The 12,154-nt window shown below is 49.6% G+C and overlaps 1 protein-coding gene across 1 annotated transcript in view; it reads right to left on the bottom strand.

Annotated features, from left to right (window-relative positions):
• Nucleotides 1-4,871: 4,871 nt before the first annotated feature.
• Nucleotides 4,872-12,154, bottom strand: part of SRBD1 (S1 RNA binding domain 1) — a 385,358-nt gene continuing 378,075 nt past the window's right edge. Inside the window, exons 30-32 of the mRNA XM_053200547.1 lie at nucleotides 7,448-7,600; nucleotides 7,000-7,056; nucleotides 4,872-5,111 (exon numbers count right to left, since the gene is read on the bottom strand). The gene's annotated coding sequence lies outside the window, so the exon portion shown is untranslated. The remainder of the gene's footprint in view (nucleotides 5,112-6,999; nucleotides 7,057-7,447; nucleotides 7,601-12,154) is intronic.

Genomic DNA, 12,154 nt, shown 5'->3' on the forward strand with positions numbered 1-12,154 from the left:
TCTCCCTGTGCAGAGTGGATTAACAACCAGCCGGTCCCTGGCTGCCTCTAAATTGCTCATCCCTTACTTATGGACGCTTCGATCCAACTTGGTAATTCCCCAATGTACAGGGACGGGCCAAATCAGTCGTTTCATCTCTGGTTCGATAAGTCAAGCTGTGATCTGTGAGACCTTCTAGATATCGTTACAGGGGGCGAGGTCCCCACACACCTGGCCCAGGAACCCGGGGATGGGGAGGAACCGGTAGGACAAACTGAGCTCTTCGTTGGAGCTAGGGGTCTGTTCCTGCCATGCTGGAGGTCAACATCTGGGGGCCAACACAAGAATCATACAACGTTAAGGGGGGCCTAGGATTAGTTGTGGAGACATACGATGCATGGCTTTCCTTAATACACCCACAGCGGCACGGCATAATAGAGAAGAGTCTGGATCTTACTAGCTTTTTGACTTAGGGTGAGTTACTTCACCTCATAGTGGCTTGCTTTCATCAGCTATAAGGTGAGAGCGGTATTTACCTCATTGGTTGTCATGAGGATTGACCTGAAACGATATGTCTAATGCAACCAGTCCAGCGCCCCACGGGCAGGAAGCTCATGATACCTGCCATTTACTACTTTTTTAAATGGAAGTCTAGTTGATGCACAGTGTTACATTAGTTTCAGGTGACCGCATAGCGATTTGACAGCTCTGTATCTCATGCCCTGCTCACCGCGAGTATAGCCACCCTCTGTCACCACACACCGCTATTACAGTACCATTGACGACATTCCCTGTGCTGTACATTTCATTCCCATGACTTATTCATTCCATAACTGGAAGCCTAGACCCCTCTACTTCCCTTCACCCATTTTGCCCATCCCCCACCTCCTCCCTCTGGCAACCATCAGTTTGTTCTCTGTGCTTGTAGGTCTGATCCTGCTTTTTTGTTTGTTCGTTTATTTTGTTTTGATTTCACATATAAGTGAAATCCTATGGTACTTGTCTTTCTTGTTTGACTTATTTCACTTAGTACAAAACCCTCTGGATCCATCCATGTTGACTCAAATGGCAAGATCTCATTTTTTATGGCTACGTAATATTCCACCATATGTGTTTGTGTGTGTGTCTTGATTATCCATTCATCTATTAAAAAAATTTTTTTAACATTTATTCATTTTTGAGAGACAGAGTGAGACAGAGCATGAGCAGGGGAGGGGCAGAGAGAGAGGGACACACAGAATCCAAAGCAGGCTCCAGGCTCTGAGCTGTCAGCATACAGCCCAATGTGGGGCTCGAAAGCATGAACTGTGAGATCGTGACCTGAGCCGAAGTCAGATGCTTAACTGACTGAGCCACCCAGCCTCCCCATATCCATTCATCTATTGATGGACACTTGGCCTGCTTCCATATCTTGGCCATTGTAAATAATGCTGCAATAAACATAAGAGTGCAAGTATCTTTTCAAATTAGTGTTTTTATTTTCTTTGAGTAAATGCCCAGTAGTGGAATTACTGGGTTGCCTCACATGGTATTTCTACTTTTAATTTTTTGAGGAAGCCCCCCCTATACTGTTTTCCCAAGTGGCCGCACCAGTTTGCATTCCCACCAACAGTTCATGGGGGTTCTTTTTTCTCCACATCCTTGCCAACACTTATAATTTCTGGTCTTTTTTATTCTAGCTTGCTTTTGTGTTTTTTCTTAAATTGCAGATTGGTGAAACCATGGCCATTTACTCTATTTTTTTAAACGTTTATTTTTGACAGAGAGAGAGAGAGACAGACAGGGAAGGGCCGAGAGAGAGAGAGAGAGAGAGAGAGAGAGAGAGAGAGAGAGGGAGAGGGGGAAGAGGGAGACACAGAATCCAAAGCAGACTCCAGGCTCTGGAGCTGTCAGCACAGAGCCCAACATGGGGTTTGAACTCGTGAGCTGTGAGATCATGACCTGAGCCGAAGTCAGACATTCAACTGACTGAGCCACCCAGGCGCCTAGCCATTTACTTTAAATCAGCAAGATTTCCCCTGTCGTTGTCCAGCCTGTATGAAGAGAAGGGAGCATCCAATGTCCCCTGACATCTTGCTGCCTATTTCTCCAGCTCTTATACCCAAGTTCCCCAGTGGAGAGGAGAGCAAGCAGGTATCCAGTTGGGTATGGCCCAGAGTGATCCTCCACCTTCGTGAAATTTCCTCGAGGTCTCAGCTTTCTTTTTCTTTTTTTTTTCAACGTTTATTTATTTTTGGGACAGAGAGAGAGACAGAGCATGAACGGGCGAGGGGCAGAGAGAGAGGGAGACACAGAATCGGAAACAGGCTCCAGGCTCTGAGCCATCAGCCCAGAGCCCGACGCGGGGCTCGAACTCATGGACCGCGAGATCGTGACCTGGCTGAAGTCGGACGCTTAACCGACTGCGCCACCCAGGCGCCCCAAGGTCTCAGCTTTCATTGACACGTTCTTGTATTTAACTCCATAAAATGTTTTAATATATTAAATCTTATTATGTTATTCCCTCAGAATCTTTGAGTAACATTGAGGTTCTGGGAAGATAAACATTCATCCTGAACACATATTCCTGTTGAAAAACCTCAAACCAACATCATTTCTGCCTACAGGGTCAGCAGGTCAGGGGAGGGAGACTCCAGGCTAGACCATCAGGGATGACTTCACGAAGGGGCCTTCTTGAAGCCCTAAGCTGGCCCAGTAGGATGTAGACATGTGGAAAGAAGGAAGAAAGGTCACAAGCGAAAGTCTGGAGGTGAACACAAACGAAACCCTCAAGGAACCGCAAAGAAACTCTGTTCCAAAAACCAGGACCTGAGGTTCCTTCTCATCTGAAAGTCACTAATCTTTGTGTCTGGTTCCAGGAAAAACTGATCCCACAGGAGCCTGATTTGCTGTCCCAAGGCCATCAGTCACCTTCAGCAACCACGCCATTTCTTCTCCTCTCCTAACTCTCTACACATTTTCCATCTGGACGGGAGGCCCCGGGCAGGCATGTTTGGCACCACACATTGCCCACGTGCCTCCCTGAGGACTTACGGTCATTAAGAAACTTCTCATAATAAGCGCTTTGGCTCCAAAGCACCCAGCTTTCCTTGCCTCTCTCAGCAGCCAGCCCTTAGATTCCATCCTCCCCCATCACAGGTTAGGGACCTTCTTGCCGTGGGAATGGTTCTTCCTCCCCTCCCGCCTCCCTCTCTTCCTCTGTGTGGCTTCCTTCCTGGAAGGGTCGATGAGGGCTGAAAGCCAAGAAGAGGGTGAATCACGATATTCAATCAGTTCTGCTACCTAAAGTGTGGGCTGCCTCAGTGTGCTGGGCTACCTAAGCTTCTCACCAGGACGCTCCCATGTTGCTCTTCCAGTGCTGGCTGTCTTCCTCTGGGTCCAAGTGAAGACATCAAGAAGCAAAGCAAGACACTGTTGGTCGGGGGACCTAACAATGTCTGCCTCCACTAACACATTTGCCAACACTGAAGAAGGCTGCTTTGGGGCTCACCGGTATGCGATGGTGCTGTAGTGGGGGCCCCCTGGAGATCACCAGGTCCTTAGAGTTATTCTGCGATGTTTGTTCTGCATCTTGAAATGACAACCCACACCTCTGGGGCTTGGCTACAAGGAAGACATGACAATGGACATGTTTTTCCCTATTCTGAAATGGGTAGCTCTGTCCTTGCAGATGGGATCTCTCTCTCGGAGGGTCTCAATGAATATTTGACGAGGGATTTATTGGCTTCCAGCCAATATGTTTAGGTCCCTAGCCCTCCTCTACACAGAAACCAAGGTGGGGCATCAAAATAAGAGGGCTCTTTAATTTGGAAAGACAGAGGTCGCTATAAGGCAGCATATAATGGCATTACGGACTTGGCAGCAAGAGAAAATGGAGAACAGGCTAAGCTTTAATCCAGAAAGGATTCAAACCTAGCTCCTCACCTGTAAGATGGGGGTAATCCTTCTTACATAATAGGTATCCTGTGAAACAATTTAGCAAAAGTGCACACTTAGCAAAGGCTTTAGTACATCGCAGATCCCTATCATAATCATTTGCTTCTTCTCTTTGTTAGGTTATCAAATTCAAGTCGGTACAGTGGGTCTTTTGGGAGAAAAAGATGTGTCCACTTTAGGCAGTGGGAAGTCAACTTACGAATTTCACTCTTCCCTGATGTGGCCCCGGTGGGAAATACAGTGAGCTCACAGGAGAAGAATTGGGACACATCACGAAAGCCGTTCCCTGGATGTTCTGGCCCCGCTCTGCCTTTGGAGGGTATGGAGGAGGCCCCTCGTGGTCCCTGCCCCACACTGTGCCTGGGGGTCTCAGCCGTCAGATTCTAGGCTGGACAGAACCCGGGGTGCTGACACTGTGGAGGCCTCTCTTGGGCTCTGACTTTCTTTATCCCACTCTGGCCTGCTAGCAGCTGTTTACAGCTAACAGGAGAGAAAGGGTGGCTTCAGAGGTCTCCTCAGGGCTTTGGTGGGGGTGCTTGGAGATGTTTAAAGAGGATGCAGAGGATCACTTCCCCCTGTCAGGAAGTGGGGTCCTGGTGGACAGTACGGAAGTATGTGGCACCCCTTCCTCTGGGCTCATCCCCAGTTTGCGACTTTCTGACCCTGGACGGGGTCCTCAGTTCTTGGACCTTTCTCCACTCTGGTCAAGGCTAGGATGCTGCCTCTCACAGAAGAGGCAGCACCCAGTACCCAAGGCGACTGGAACCTTGGGTCTTCCAGTACCCAAGGCGACTGGAACCAACGCAAGGATCCTGCATCTGTGGGGAGGTCGAAGGTCTGGCCACAGCACTGACGAGTTTTACCTGCCCAAACCGAACTGGGTAGAGTTTGTTCAGTATCTCCTTAGCTTTGACAACCCCGCTGAACGTCAAGAACAAGTCAAAAGACCCATGAGGTTTCCAGGAAACTGGTTTCGCTTCTTTGTTTTTGTTTTGTTTTGCTGCCGCAGCAAGAGGTCAAGAACCACAGAGTTTTGTAGACTCGAAGCTCTTTTTCAGCGAGGTTACCTTCAGGTAAATGGTACCTTTTCTTCCAGGAAGCTAGTAAATCAGCAGAATGTGTCCCAGAGGCAGGCACATAGGAGTAATGATGTAAAACGTTTGAGCCATTGGCCTGGATCACGTGGCATAAGAAAGCTGAGGGGAGAAGGAGAAGCTTCAACGGGAGTTCGTTTTCTAACCTCCAGTTCGTATTCTGTCTGGCAGTGGTGTGTGTTTTTTTATTTGGAACTTTTTCAAATTGGGTGTCCAAATTTTAGCCCAAGACAGGGCTGTACCAGTCTTGGAGATCAAGCTCACACACGTCAACTCAAAGGCTGCCTGATGTCAAATTCTCTCTGGTTGAGTCTCCTGTGCGGCTCAGTCGGTTGGGCGGCCGACTTCAGCTCAGGTCATGATCCCCAGCTTTGTGGGTTCGAGCCCCGCATCGGGCTCTGTGCTGATAGTTCAGAGCCTGGAGCCTGCTTCAAATTCTATGTCTCCCTCTCTGTCTGCCCCTCCCTGCTCACGCTCTGTCTCTCTCAAAAATAAATAAACATTTAAAAAAATTAAAAAAAAATTTCTCTCTGGTTGGCACCTGGGGTCCCTGTCCCTGGCTTCCCACCGCAGCTGTGGTGCCACCGCTCGCCCGAGTTTTCCCGCCACCGTCTCCGCTTCTGCTCCTGCTTCCAGACTGCCAAGCATGGCTGGAGCACTGGCCACGGCCGGGCAGGCTGGGCTGCTGCAGAGTCAGGTTTCTGTCTTCAGCTTGGTTCTCAGGGCTGCTCAATGCCCTATTATTCAATCCTGCTTGACTTGCTGTCCCGTTTCCTGCCTGCCTCACATTTCCAAGCCACACCACTCTCGCCATGTCCTCCACCCCCACCCCCTACAGTCAGCACATGATCTCATTGGTTCCCTTCCCAAGAGGCTGCCAAAGCCGTCACCCCTCTTTGCCTTTACCCCAGAATTCTCTGGCCCATCACCCCTTCTTCCTGCTGCTTTCCAAGGTCAATTCCTGCACCCCGTCCACCTCCCTCATGATCACGCTCCATCTGAGTTCCCTCTCTAGTCCCTTTTCCATCTCTGCCTCCTTATGGGTTCCCCACCGACCATTGTCCAGAGGACCATCACCCAAGGAAACTTTTCACGCACCACTGTGACGCTTCCTTTTTTTTTTTTTTTTAAGTTTATTTATTTTGAGATAGAGACAGCACGGGTAGGGGAAGGGACAGAGATAGACAGGAGAGAGAGAATTCCAAGCAGGCTCTGTACTGCCAGCAAAGAACCTGATGAGGGGCTTGAACCCATTAAACTGTGAGATCACGATCTGAACCAAAACCGAGAGTCGGACGCTTAACCAACTGAGCCACCCAGGCGCCCCACTGTGACACTTCTTCAAATCCGCTCTTGCTGCCTCTACTTCTCGATTCCCACTCAAGCTTCCCCTGTACTTAGACTATTCTCCTCAAGATAACCATTGTCTATTTATGGCAGACCCAACCACTTCCCCATCTCCCCTTATGGGGCCTCTTTGAAGCATCAGAAATGTGTTCCAGCTCTTCCTCTCAAAACTGTCCTTCCGTTTCTTCTCAGCTCCTCTCCCGTTCCCCCTGCTCTCCCCTAGCGTCTGTTGCATTGGTGCCTCTCAGTGTGAATGGTCCTCAGAGCACTACCTTTCTCCTATTTTGGTCCCTTTCTCCCTCTACTGCCGCCTGGATATTGTCTCATGAACCTCGCCACCAGAAACCCCAGTTCCACCTATCCTGTCGGAACTGGTGCCTTCTCTCTCCCTCTCCCCAGACCACTTCTCCCTCAGGGTTCCCTGTCTTTCTCATGGCCAGGAGCATCTTCCCAGACACACTGAAGATAGCAAACTACTTGCTGGTACTTCCCTTCTGCCCACACAAGTGACGGGTTTCCCCTGGCCTCTGCAGGGTCCCCGGCACCCATTCCCTCTCTCCAGGAACGCTGCCTGTGCTCGCCAGCCCTCCTCCGCCCTCCTCTTCTCTGACCCGGGTTGTTGAAATAGCTTTGGTCTGCCTACCTTCGCTGTCTTCCGTCCTCAGCCTGCTCCTTTATGGCTCTTCGTGGCTCACAGAGTCTATTACAAATACACAGATGGGGTCACATCACCCCTCCCTTACTTACCTCCATCCTCAAGGCTCCAACTCTTTTAAGGCATGGCTGTGGTTTGCAAAATACAGCATAGCTTCCGTAGCCTCCTGATCATGGCTCTCAACATGGCCCCATCTTAACCATAGTTCTACGTCCCACCACCCTTCCCACCCCCACCAACACACACACACACACACACACACACACACACACACACACACACACACCCTTACCTCATTCACCTTTCACTTGGGACCACTCTTTGTTCTCCAGATACCACTCTCCCTTTCACACCTCCGTGTTACGCTGGCTCCTTTTACACTTATACTGGTTCCTTACCTTGGAACATCGTTATCCTCTCTTGAAATCCTACTCACCTTTTAAGGCTGGTCTCCTCCATGAAGCTTTCTCTTGTTCCTCTGGGCACAGTTCACTGTTTCCACCTCTGCAGTCATGTAGCATTTGTTTGTATCTCTAGTAGACCCCTTCATCCTTGAGAGGGCAGACCACATCTTCCTGATGCCTGCACGCTGAGAGGCACAGCACCATGGCCGGCACATGGTGAGAACTTATGAGTTGCTGAACGCGTGAGTGAATGAACGACGAAAGTGTTCTACTGTCGTCCAGGAGTCATATGTATAAGCACTTTGGGGGCAGGCTGAGTGGTAGATGACAGGCCTCTCACAATATTTATATCTTAGCTTCGTCAGGATCCCAGCTCTGACTCAGCTGAGGCTCCTGTGACCAGCCCTCCAGCTTCACTTCCTCACCACCTTTCCATCTTTCCTTCTGAGACATGGGCCTCTCCTTTGCCCCTTTACCCTGGATAAGTCTCGGACTCTTCCATAAGCCTACCAGAACTTTCTATGTCTTCATAGGGCCACCGTGAAGGTGTCGGCTGGCTAGGACATCAGTCCCCCTACATCTTTGCTCTCTCCTTGCAAGAATTGCCCTCCTGCAAGCCAGATACAGGTTAACTTTGTTTTTTTTAAGTTTATTTATTTTGAGAGACAGAGAGAGAGAGAGAGAGAGAGAGAGAAAGCACAAGTTGGGGAGGGGCAACAGAAGGGAAAGAGAGACAATCCCAAGCAGACTCCGCATTTACAGTTCCTAGCTGACAGCTCAACTCCACAACCTGATGTGGGGCTCGAACTCATGAACTGTGAGATCATGACGTGAGCCGAAGTCGGACACTGAACTGACTGAGCCACCCAGGAGCCCCCAGATATGGGTTAATGTTAAGGCTTTTTCTTCCCCCCTCAGGATGGGCTTTGCCGTGCCCATCATATACACAGTAGTGGAGAGCTGAGTCTTCTTGCCAAGGACTCCTGCAGTCAAGCCTCTTACGAAATGAAAGGCGTGTCCCCCACTACAGGCGGTGAGACCTGTGAACGGGGTAGGGGAGCCCTGAGAAGCCGGGATCTTTCCTCCTGCTGCTGAGATTCCACAGGCAGCTGCCTCCTCCATCTTCCACTGCAGTAAATTCAGGGAGGTGGGACCACACAGAAGCCCTTCCCCTAAGCCCTGTCCTAGCACAGGCAAGAGAAGGCCGCGCTGGGGCAGGACAGCTTGTAATTCTGGCCAGCCCTGACGGGTGAGTCAGCATTCATGTGGGCAGCCCCCGGCTCCTCTCCCCAGCCTGGAGGGGAAATGCTGAGTCGCACACCTTGTGGGGAGCCACTGAGCCAGAGCCCCCGTCGCTCTCTCTCTCTCCACAGCCCAGACGGCTTCTGGGCTTAGCCCATTCTTCTTGGCCTCTGAAGAGGGGGTCCAGCAAGCTCTAGAGCAGCCATGACCTGGGAAGTCATCCTGCTAGTGGTCGGATGAAACACAGGCCTTCCAAGGAAGGGCCAGGGCCAAAGGCGTGTGTCCACTTCCCCTACCTGTGCGGGCCGGAGCACAAGCTGCGGACTCCCTCCCGGGGCATCGGGCGGAAGGGGAGCCAGCAAAGGGCCACAGCCCACCATCCAGGCTTCCATTCATGAACCTTCTTACAAGCGCACCGCTGGAAGGCCGCCACCTTTGCCAGGGCTTGAAGTGGTTCGCAGAGACCGAGGCCAGATAGGTAATAGCTGTTCTCTATTTTCTATGAGAAGATTTATTCAAAAATAAATTTAGCTAAGGGGGAAATGTTAAAAAAAAAAAATAGGAAAGCAGAGGGACAGATTTTCTTGTTGACTGGCTGCCAGGGATTGAAAGGTTGAGGCAGCCAGTCCCCTCGGAGGGGACAGCTGAAACATTTCATGGTGTAAAGTCAGCGAATTTCCACCGGCTCGCCTGCCAGAGACCACAAAATGGTTTCAAACAACGGCTCGCTTCATGATATGTGTGTGTGTGTGTGTGTGTGTGTGTGCGCGTGCGCGCGTCTGTATGTGTGTTTGAGAAAAAGGCAAGGCAAGGGTGGGGGATGGGTAGAGCTAAAAAGTGTCCTCTCTCGGCCAGCCGAGTGGGCAAGGGGCGTGGTGAGCAGATTAATGAAAATGTTTTGCTGGCATGAGGGGTTTGATTGCCCCGCTGCAAAATTGCTTGCAGATTCAAAAACAGCATGTTTCATTTCAAACTCATTCTCTTGCCATACATTAGCACTTGTCAATGTAACCATTAAGCACAAGCAGTGCAGAAATTTAATTACAAAACCATTTATTTTATTGAAAGAAAAATAAACCCAAGCTACCTCAAATGCATTAGGTAGGTTCAAAACATGTTCAGCTGATAACACCCAAGGGTAGGGAGGCCTGCTGCAGGAATAAATGCGTCTTTCATGTGCGGTGGGGACTCGATATTAGAAACAGCTGCCCATAGGTCCCTCTTTATTTAAGTGCAATTATGAATTAAAAAACAACAGATTTAATGAAGGGACTTTTTATATCTGAAGTTACTCGGCTGTGGTGTTCACTCTCGTCTTCCCATTTTTGCCTCCCCTTTTCAGCGGTTCAATTAAAAATGCTAAATAGGTTGAGCAGAACTTGTTCCTGAACGGGTCACCTTCCCTGCCCCCTCCCAGTTTGTCTTTTGTTCGCCTAATGGTGGGAGAACCAAGGTCTGCGGTGTTAAAGGAAGTCACAAAAATGTGCTAAACACATCAAAAAGTCCCCAGTCTGTGTCTCATTTATGCCTTCTTCCCCTGCCCCCCGTGTGCATCTTCTACATGTTGGAAATCAGGCAGTGCAAGGCTCTCTGGTGAAATAGATTTGGCTGATGTCATGCTGGAGACGGCCTCTCCTTAGCACGACGGAGTTGCCAATAACGCGTCTGTTTTACTATTCTGCTGGAGAGTGAAGAGAAAGAGTTATAACCTTAGTGGTTTGGACTGATTTGTCCATTTAAAGTGCTTTTTTTCCCCCCTGTCTGAGATATCAACCCACAATTTCTTACAGACATCTCCTCATGTAGTCCGCTCAGAGGAGGAATCTGGAAAGGAAAGATCTTTTTCTTTCTTTGTTTCTTTTCTTTTCTTTTCCTTTCTCCTTTCTTTCTTTCTTTTTCTTTCTTTCTTCCTTCCTTCCTTCCTTCCTTCCTTCCTTCCTTCCTTCCTTCCTTCCTTCCTTCCTTCCTTTCTTTCTTTTTAATTTCCCTAGCAAGAATACGAATCTCTAAAATTTTAGGGAGGCATATTTGTCTGGTGGGAAGTAGGAAGCAGGAGGCAGATTAGGCAGGGAGGGGGGGTGTTCTGCTGGAAACTCCCTTTTAGCTCTTATAACGAAGCTTATGCACAGAAGCAGAGCCTTTGTGGCATTGTCATATTGATGATTTTGCCTGTGTGAGACCTAAGGAGGATGTCCTGGCCTGTTTCACAAAGGCCTCCAGACCTCCATTGTCTCCAAGGGACCATGGCCGATGCTCTGGGGCAGAGGGACCGTGCACATCATTGTCCAACTGCTCTGAGACCAGCCAGGAAGGGACCCTGAGCAGCCACGCTGTCCGGATGGCTTGGAAGTTGTACCCACTCCCTGGCCTGGAGGAGCACGTCTGCCTCTGACCCAGATGCTCTGCTCTGTTCTTGACACGTGCTCTCTGTGCCAAAGACCCAGGGAGCCTGAGGCAGGAAAAACACATTCGGAGATCGAGAAACTCACCGCAACAGGTATTAAAGCCTGTACTACAGAGTTAAAATATTAGTTGTTTGGGGAGGAGGAAGGAGGGCAGAAGGGAACAGGATGGGGATGTTGGAGGTGGAGGGTGGGTGTTTGCATCCTATTTCAATATTCTGAGACAACTGAGCCCAGGGTGTCTAAATTGAGCCCTGTAAGCCAAAGCCAAGGAAGCCCCGGAGCAGACTGAGCCTCCATCAGTTATCACAAGCGCACCCAGCAGAGAAAACAGCAAAACACTACAAACATTCTCTGAGGGGGTCAAGAAGGTGATGCTCCACTCTGACCCGGCCAAGGAGAGATGCTCTTATTCCATCCATGACTGTGTATAAGAAAGGACAAGGGGAGTGACTGGGGGATGGTGGGACGAGGGTTCCAGACTGGCTAATGGCACTGTTATTGAAAGAAATTCCACTCGGGGTGTGTGCTGTAGAGTTTTGAAACATCACATCTCACTCAATAAAAGCACATGTTGACATCACGTGCTTCTGCTTATGTCTCTCCCTATCCAGTGCTTCCAACTCTTAGGTGTGCATTTTCTACGTACGTGATGCTTCCTGGCCTGGGTTTCAGGCAGGAGAGTTTCAAAATGTATCCTACGTTTAGAAACCACAGTGGTTTTTAAAATAAAGCAACTCAATGGAATATTCAAGAATTCTCTTATTTGCACTGTCTTCTGGAATAAGATGTAAGCCTCCTAGGGAACAGAATAGGTTTCCTCACCTAAGAGCTGGGTTGGAGAAGCCGATGGAACAAGCAAGGGCTTCCAAATCATCCTGTGGCCTAGAAGCAAGAATTAGGGGAGGTGAAATGAGTTTGCATCCACATCGGTCTTCTGGGGAATGTGGAAATCCCAGCCCTGAAGTGTGCCTACTGGAGTGTGCCCAGAGAACAAGGTTACCTTACCCAAAATATCATTTTCACAGCCGAACCTACTCCTTCACCCCCAGGGGGCTGCGCAACCCACAGCAAGATCATGAGGGGCCCTCCTTG

This window comes from Acinonyx jubatus, chromosome A3 (assembly GCF_027475565.1).
Source record: "Acinonyx jubatus isolate Ajub_Pintada_27869175 chromosome A3, VMU_Ajub_asm_v1.0, whole genome shotgun sequence".
Classification (NCBI taxonomy): domain Eukaryota; kingdom Metazoa; phylum Chordata; class Mammalia; order Carnivora; family Felidae; genus Acinonyx; species Acinonyx jubatus.